Raw genomic sequence first — 8,386 nt, 5'->3', positions numbered from 1 at the left:
AAGTCTGATAAACACCGGAAAAATGACTAAGTCAAAAAAAAAATGTTTTCAACTTTTTTCAATTTTACCCCCGTGGGATATATATTCTACCCATACACATTTGGAACTCTCCTGGGGTACCCTCACACATATTATTCCCTCATTTCGTGGATATTTTCACAAAAAAAGTGAAATTTTCAAAAATCCAGAAAATTGGCTGAAATCGACTAAATATCAAGGACTCATTGGGTGAATCGCTCTGGAACTGAAATCGGAATGCTCACTGATATTTCCCCTATCTGAAAGTCTGATAAACGTCAGAAAAATGACTAAGTCCAAAAAAAATGTTTTCAACTTTTTTCAATTTTACCCCCGTGGGATATATATTCTACCCACACACATTTGGAACTCTCCTGGGGTACCCTCACACATATTATTCCCTCATTTAGTGGATATTTTCACAAAAAAGTGAAATTTTCAAAAATCCAGAAAATTGGCTGAAAACGAGTAAATAACAAGAACTCATTGGGCGAATCGCTCTGGAACTGAAATCGGAACGCTCACTGACATTTCCCCTTTCTGAAAGTCTAATAAACGACGGAAAAATGACTAAGTCCAAAAAAAAAATTGTTTCAACTTTTTTCAATTTTACCCCCGTGGGATATATATTCTACCCACACACATTTGGAACTCTCCTGGGGTACCCTCACACAAATTATTCCCTCATTTAGTGGATATTTTCACAAAAAAGTTAAATTTTCAAAAATCCAGAAAATTGGCTGAAAACGACTAAATATCAAAGACTCATTGGGCGAATCGCTCTGGAACTGAAATTGGAACTCTCACTGACATTTGCCATATCTGAAAGTCTGATAAACACCGGAAAAATGACTAAGTCAAAAAAAAAATGTTTTCAACTTTTTTCAATTTTACCCCCGTGGGATATATATTCTACCCATACACATTTGGAACTCTCCTGGGGTACCCTCACACATATTATTCCCTCATTTCGTGGATATTTTCACAAAAAAAGTGAAATTTTCAAAAATCCAGAAAATTGGCTGAAATCGACTAAATATCAAGGACTCATTGGGTGAATCGCTCTGGAACTGAAATCGGAATGCTCACTGATATTTCCCCTATCTGAAAGTCTGATAAACGTCAGAAAAATGACTAAGTCCAAAAAAAATGTTTTCAACTTTTTTCAATTTTACCCCCTTGGGATATATATTCTACCCACACACATTTGGAACTCTCCTGGGGTACCCTCACACATATTATTCCCTCATTTAGTGGATATTTTCACAAAAAAGTGAAATTTTCAAAAATCCAGAAAATTGGCTGAAAACGAGTAAATAACAAGAACTCATTGGGCGAATCGCTCTGGAACTGAAATCGGAACGCTCACTGACATTTCCCCTTTCTGAAAGTCTAATAAACGACGGAAAAATGACTAAGTCCAAAAAAAAAATTGTTTCAACTTTTTTCAATTTTACCCCCGTGGGATATATATTCTACCCACACACATTTGGAACTCTCCTGGGGTACCCTCACACAAATTATTCCCTCATTTAGTGGATATTTTCACAAAAAAAGTGAAATTTTCAAAAATCCAGAAAATTGGCTGAAAACGACTCAATAACAAGGACTCATTGGGCGATTCGCTCTGGAGCTGAAAACGGAACGCTCACTGACATTTCCCCTATCTGAAAGTCTGATAAACGCCGGAAAAATGACTAAGTCGAAAAAAAAAAATGTTTTCAACTTTTTTCAATTTTATCCCCGTGGGATATATATTCTACCCACACACATTTGGAACTCTCCTGGGGTACCCTCACACATATTATTCCCTCATTTAGTGGATATTTTCACAAAAAAGTGAAATTTTCAAAAATTCAGAAAATTGGCTGAAAATGACTAAATATCAAAGACTCATTGGGCGAATCACTCTGGAACTGAAATTTGAACGCTCACTGACAATTGCCCTATCTGAAAGTCTGATAAACGCCGGAAAAATGACTAAGTCCAAAAAAAAAATTGTTTCAACTTATTTCAATTTTACCCCCGTGGGATATATATTCTACCCACACACATTTGGAACTCTCCTGGGGTACCCTCACACATATTATTCCCTCATTTAGTGGATATTTTCGGAAAAAAGTGAAAATTTCAAAAATTCAGAAAATTGGCTGAAAACGACTTAATATCCAGGACTCATTGGGCGAATCGCTCTTGAACTGAAATCGGAACGCTCACTGACATTTCGCCTATCTGAAAGTCTGATAAACGACGGAAAAATGACTAACACCAAAAAAAAATGGCTTTCAACTTTTTTCAATTTTACCCCCGTGGGATATATATTCTACCCACACACATTTGGAACTCTCCTGGGGTTCCCTCACACACATTATACCCTCATTTAGTGGATATTTTCACAAAAAAGTAAAATTTTCAAAAATCCAGAAAATTGGCTGAAAACGACTAAATATCAAGGACTCATTGGGCGGATTGCTCTGGATCTAAAATCGGAACGCTCACTGACATATCCCCTAACTGAAAGTCTGATAAACGTCGGAAAAATGACTAAGTCTAAAAAAAATTTTTTTTCAACTTTTTTCAATTTTATTCCCGTGGGATATGTATTCTACCCACACACATTTGGAACTCTCCTGGGGTACCCTCACACATATTATTCCCTCATTTAGTGGATATTTTCACAAAAAAAGTGAAATTTTTAAAAATCCAGAAAATTGGCTGAAAACGTCTAAACATCAAGGACTCATTGGGCGAATCGCTCTGGAACTGAAATCGGAACGCTCACTGACATTTCCCCTATCTGAAAGTCTGATAAAAGCCGGAAAAATTACTAAGTCCAAAAAAAATTTTTTTTCAACTATTTTCAATTTTATCCCCGTGGGATATATATTCTACCCACACACATTTGGAACTCTCCTGGGGTACCCTCACACATTTTATTCCCTCATTTAGTGGATATTTTCACAAAAAAGTGAAATTTTCAAAAATCCTGAAAATTGGCTGAAGACGACTAAATAGCAAGGACTCATTGGGCGAATCGCTCTGGAACTGAAATCGGAATGCTCACTCACATTTCCCCTATCTGAAAGTCTGATAAACGCCGGACAAGTGACTAAGTCCAAAAAAAAATTTTTTTCAACTTTTTTCAATTTTACCCCCGTGGGATAAATATTCTACTTACACACATTTGGAACTCTCCTGGGGTACCCTCACACATATTATTCCCTCATTTAGTGGATATTTTCACAAAAAAGTGAAATTTTCAAAAAACCAGAAAATTGGCTGAAAACGACTAAATATCAAGGACTCATTGGGCGAATCGCTCTGGAACTGAAATCGGAACGCTCACTCACATTTGCCCTGTCTGAAAGTCTGATAAACGCCGGAAAAATGACTAAGTCAAAAAAAAAAATTTTTTTAAACTTTTTTCTATTTTACCCCCATGGGATATATATTCTACCCACACACATTTGGAACTCTCCTGGGGTACCCTCACACATATTATTCCCTCATTTAGTGGATATTTTCACAAAAAAGTGAAATTTTAAAAATCCAGAAAATTTTTTGAAAACGACTAAATATCAAGGACTCATTGGGCGAATCGCTCTGGAACTGAAATCTGAACGCTCTCTGACATTTCCCCATCTGAAAGTGTGATGAACGGCGGAAAAATTACTAAGTTCCCAAAAAATTTTTTTTCAACTTTTTTCAATTTTATCCCCGTGGGATATATATTCTACCCACACACATTTGTAACTCTCCTGGGTTACCCTCACACATATTATTCCCTCATTTAGTGGATATTTTCACAAAAAAGTGAAATTTTCAAAAATCCAGAAAATTGGCTGAAAACGACTAAATTTCAAGTAGTCATTGGGCGAATCGCTCTGGAACTGAAATCGGAATGCTCACTGACATTTCCCCTATCTGAAAGTCTGATAAACGCCGGAAAAATTACTAAGTCCCCCAAAAATTTTTTTTCAACTTTTTTCAATTTTATCCCCGTGGGATATATATTCTACCCACACACATTTTGAACTCTCCTGGGGTACCCTCACACATATTATTCCCTCATTTAGTGGATATTTTCACAAAAAAGTGAAATTTTCAAAAATCCAGAAAATTGTCTGAAAACGAGTAAATATCAAGGACTCATTGGGCGAATCGCTCTGGAACTGAAATCGGAACGCTCACTGACATTTCCCCTATCTGAAAGTCTGATAAACGCCGGAAAAATGACTAAGTCCAAAAAAAAAAATTTTTCAACTTTTTTCAATTTTACCCCCGTGGGATATATATTCTACCCACACACATTTGGAACTCTCCTGGGGTACCCTCACACATATTATTCCCTCATTTAGTGGATATTTTCGCAGAAAAGTGAAATTTTTAAAAATCCAGAAAATTGGCTGAAAACGACTAAACATCAAGGACTCATTGGGCGAATCGCTCTGGAACTGAAATCGGAACACTCACTGACATTTCCCCTATCTGAAAGTCTGATAAACGCCGGAAAAATTACTATGTCCAAAAAAAAATTTTTTTCAACTTTTTTCAATTTTATCCCCGTGGGATATATATTCTACCCACACACATTTGGAACTCTCCTGGGGTACCCTCACACATATTATTCCCTCATTTAGTGGATATTTTCACAGAAAAGTGAAATTTTTAAAAATCCAGAAAATTGGCTGAAAACGACTAAACATCAAGGACTCATTGGGCGAATCGCTCTGGAACTGAAATCGGAACACTCACTGACATTTCCCCTATCTGAAAGTCTGATAAACGCCGGAAAAATTACTATGTCCAAAAAAAAATTTTTTTCAACTTTTTTCAATTTTATCCCCGTGGGATATATATTCTACCCACACACATTTGGAACTCTCCTGGGGTACCCTCACACATATTATTCCCTCATTTAGTGGATATTTTCACAAAAAAGTGAAATTTTCAAAAATCCAGAAAATTGACTGAAAACGAGTAAATATCAAGGACTCATTGGGCGAATCGCTCTGGAACTGAAATCGGAACGCTCACTGACATTTCCCCTATCTGAAAGTCTGATAAACGCCGGAAAAATTAGTAAGTCCCAAAAAAATTTTTTTTCAACTTTTTTCAATTTTATCCCCGTGGGATATATATTCTACCCACACACATTTTGAACTCTCCTGGGGTACCCTCACACATATTATTCCCTCATTTAGTGGATATTTTCACAAAAAAGTGAAATTTTCAAAAATCCAGAAAATTGTCTGAAAACGAGTAAATATCAAGGACTCATTGGGCGAATCGCTCTGGAACTGAAATCGGAACGCTCACTGACATTTCCCCTATCTGAAAGTCTGATAAACGCCGGAAAAATGACTAAGTCCAAAAAAAAAAATTTTTCAACTTTTTTCAATTTTACCCCCGTGGGATATATATTCTACCCACACACATTTGGAACTCTCCTGGGGTACCCTCACACATATTATTCCCTCATTTAGTGGATATTTTCGCAGAAAAGTGAAATTTTTAAAAATCCAGAAAATTGGCTGAAAACGACTAAACATCAAGGACTCATTGGGCGAATCGCTCTGGAACTGAAATCGGAACACTCACTGACATTTCCCCTATCTGAAAGTCTGATAAACGCCGGAAAAATTACTATGTCCAAAAAAAAATTTTTTTCAACTTTTTTCAATTTTATCCCCGTGGGATATATATTCTACCCACACACATTTGGAACTCTCCTGGGGTACAATCACACATATTATTCCCTCATTTAGTGGATATTTTCACAGAAAAGTGAAATTTTTAAAAATCCAGAAAATTGGCTGAAAACGACTAAACATCAAGGACTCATTGGGCGAATCGCTCTGGAACTGAAATCGGAACACTCACTGACATTTCCCCTATCTGAAAGTCTGATAAACGCCGGAAAAATTACTATGTCCAAAAAAAAATTTTTTTCAACTTTTTTCAATTTTATCCCCGTGGGATATATATTCTACCCACACACATTTGGAACTCTCCTGGGGTACCCTCACACATATTATTCCCTCATTTAGTGGATATTTTCACAAAAAAGTGAAATTTTCAAAAATCCAGAAAATTGACTGAAAACGAGTAAATATCAAGGACTCATTGGGCGAATCGCTCTGGAACTGAAATCGGAACGCTCACTGACATTTCCCCTATCTGAAAGTCTGATAAACGCCGGAAAAATTAGTAAGTCCCAAAAAAATTTTTTTTCAACTTTTTTCAATTTTATCCCCGTGGGATATATATTCTACCCACACACATTTTGAACTCTCCTGGGGTACCCTCACACATATTATTCCCTCATTTAGTGGATATTTTCACAAAAAAGTGAAATTTTCAAAAATCCAGAAAATTGTCTGAAAACGAGTAAATATCAAGGACTCATTGGGCGAATCGCTCTGGAACTGAAATCGGAACGCTCACTGACATTTCCCCTATCTGAAAGTCTGATAAACGCCGGAAAAATGACTAAGTCCAAAAAAAAAATTGTTTCAACTTATTTCAATTTTACCCCCGTGGGATATATATTCTACCCACACACATTTGGAACTCTCCTGGGGTACCCTCACACATATTATTCCCTCATTTAGTGGATATTTTCGGAAAAAAGTGAAAATTTCAAAAATTCAGAAAATTGGCTGAAAACGACTAAACATCAAGGACTCATTGGGCGAATCGCTCTGGAACTGAAATCGGAACACTCACTGACATTTCCCCTATCTGAAAGTCTGATAAACGCCGGAAAAATTACTATGTCCAAAAAAAAATTTTTTTCAACTTTTTTCAATTTTATCCCCGTGGGATATATATTCTACCCACACACATTTGGAACTCTCCTGGGGTACCCTCACACATATTATTCCCTTATTTAGTGGATATTTTCACAAAAAAGTTAAATTTTCAAAAATCCAGAAAATTGGCTGAAAACGACTAAATATCAAAGACTCATTGGGCGAATCGCTCTGGAACTGAAATTGGAACTCTCACTGACATTTGCCATATCTGAAAGTCTGATAAACACCGGAAAAATGAGTAAGTCAAAAAAAAAATGTTTTCAACTTTTTTCAATTTTACCCCCGTGGGATATATATTCTACCCATACACATTTGGAACTCTCCTGGGGTACCCTCACACATATTATTCCCTCATTTCGTGGATATTTTCACAAAAAAAGTGAAATTTTCAAAAATCCAGAAAATTGGCTGAAATCGACTAAATATCAAGGACTCATTGGGTGAATCGCTCTGGAACTGAAATCGGAATGCTCACTGATATTTCCCCTATCTGAAAGTCTGATAAACGTCAGAAAAATGACTAAGTCCAAAAAAAATGTTTTCAACTTTTTTCAATTTTACCCCCGTGGGATATATATTCTACCCACACACATTTGGAACTCTCCTGGGGTACCCTCACACATATTATTCCCTCATTTAGTGGATATTTTCACAAAAAAGTGAAATTTTCAAAAATCCAGAAAATTGGCTGAAAACGAGTAAATAACAAGAACTCATTGGGCGAATCGATCTGGAACTGAAATCGGAACGCTCACTGACATTTCCCCTTTCTGAAAGTCTAATAAACGACGGAAAAATGACTAAGTCCAAAAAAAAAATTGTTTCAACTGTTTTCAATTTTACCCCCGTGGGATATATATTCTACCCACACACATTTGGAACTCTCCTGGGGTACCCTCACACAAATTATTCCCTCATTTAGTGGATATTTTCACAAAAAAAGTGAAATTTTCAAAAATCCAGAAAATTGGCTGAAAACGACTCAATAACAAGGACTCATTGGGCGATTCGCTCTGGAACTGAAAACGGAACGCTCACTGACATTTCCCCTTTCTGAAAGTCTGATAAACGCCGGAAAAATGACTAAGTCGAAAAAAAAAAATGTTTTCAACTTTTTTCAATTTTATCCCCGTGGGATATATATTCTACCCACACACATTTGGAACTCTCCTGGGGTACCCTCACACATATTATTCCCTCATTTAGTGGATATTGTCACAAAAAAGTGAAATTTTCAAAAATTCAGAAAATTGGCTGAAAATGACTAAATATCAAAGACTCATCGGGCGAATCGCTCTGGAACTGAAATTGGAACGCTCACTGACAATTGCCCTATCTGAAAGTCTGATAAACGCCGGAAAAATGACTAAGTCCAAAAGAAAAATGTTTTCATCTTTTTTCAATTTTACCCACATGGGATATATATTCTACCCACACACATTTGGAACTCTCCTGGTGTACCCTCACACATATTATTCTCTCCTTTAGTGGATATTTTCACAAAAAAGTGAAATTTTCAAAAATCCAGAAAATTGGCTGAAAACGACTAA

This window comes from Phyllobates terribilis, unplaced genomic scaffold (assembly GCF_046119375.1).
Source record: "Phyllobates terribilis strain yellow unplaced genomic scaffold, ASM4611937v1 Scaffold_31__1_contigs__length_13893835, whole genome shotgun sequence".
In the NCBI taxonomy this organism is placed as follows: domain Eukaryota; kingdom Metazoa; phylum Chordata; class Amphibia; order Anura; family Dendrobatidae; genus Phyllobates; species Phyllobates terribilis.
This window is presented reverse-complemented; position numbering follows the sequence as displayed.